This window comes from Limulus polyphemus, unplaced genomic scaffold, assembly GCF_000517525.1.
Source record: "Limulus polyphemus unplaced genomic scaffold, Limulus_polyphemus-2.1.2 Scaffold965, whole genome shotgun sequence".
NCBI lineage: Eukaryota > Metazoa > Arthropoda > Merostomata > Xiphosura > Limulidae > Limulus > Limulus polyphemus.
In genome coordinates, this window is record NW_013666575.1 from 261,818 (window position 1) to 262,708 (window position 891).

Genomic DNA, 891 nt, shown 5'->3' on the forward strand with positions numbered 1-891 from the left:
CACGCTATAAATCACAGTGATTCACACACTTTACTTACGGCGCCTACTGTTTGTGACTCAGTTATCTCTATCTTCAATCTATCTGCATATGACGCTTATTCTTCTCGCCAGGCCTATATACTAAAAACAGAGAGGGTGCCTCGAACAATTTAGAGTTGCCAGAAAAATTCATGATCCTTCTAGAAACTCCAGCGCTCATGCTGCCAGAGCCGCGTGACTTCTGCTGTCGTAACAGTATTAACAATCAGTACCTGATGATGACAGAACCTTGTCGAAACGTTGTACATTTGCTGTTATGTTAAACTTATATTAAAGTTTTTCTTCATTACCCATTTAAGCCGTCTCCAGCCATTATTAATCAATAATAATCAAACACAGCTCCAGCAAGCGATTACAATAAAAACCTGACCAAGGGATCTCTGCGTAATATTGGTTCGTAAATAGATTATAAGACATTGTTTAGATTAAAAACGGGTTATATTTGAAAATTTTATGGATTAATGTTGCATAACACATTACAAATAAACGTATACTTACTTGTATTTTCATCATATGATTCCTTGACCAAATGTCAGTCTTTGCGGTACAACGTTAAATACTTTTGTTGTATTTTCAAATTGAAAAATATATACATACAAGCTCTTTGTTTACTTATATAACTATCAAAGCAGTTTGTTCGTACTTTCATCCAGGATACTTCAAGAAAAACTACAATGACAGAGTTAAAATGAGGCTTGATATCATCGCGTTTCAGGCGTGATTCACACGTAACTTTGTGACGTCAAGTGAACCAAGTGACAATACTGGTAGTAAAGGGACAGATGTTGTAAAATAACAAGAAAAGACAATAGTTTATGGTTGTGAGTGTGTGTTTGTGTACTTGTACTCTTG

At 35.5% G+C, this 891-nt stretch overlaps 1 protein-coding gene across 2 annotated transcripts in view; it reads right to left on the reverse strand.

The window, feature by feature from the left end:
- Positions 1–648, reverse strand: part of LOC111086262 — a 27,325-nt gene extending 26,677 nt beyond the window's left edge. For both annotated transcript variants that reach the window (XM_022388437.1, XM_022388436.1), the window contains exon 1: positions 538–648. The gene's annotated coding sequence lies outside the window, so the exon portion shown is untranslated. The remainder of the gene's footprint in view (positions 1–537) is intronic.
- Positions 649–891: the final 243 nt, after the last annotated feature.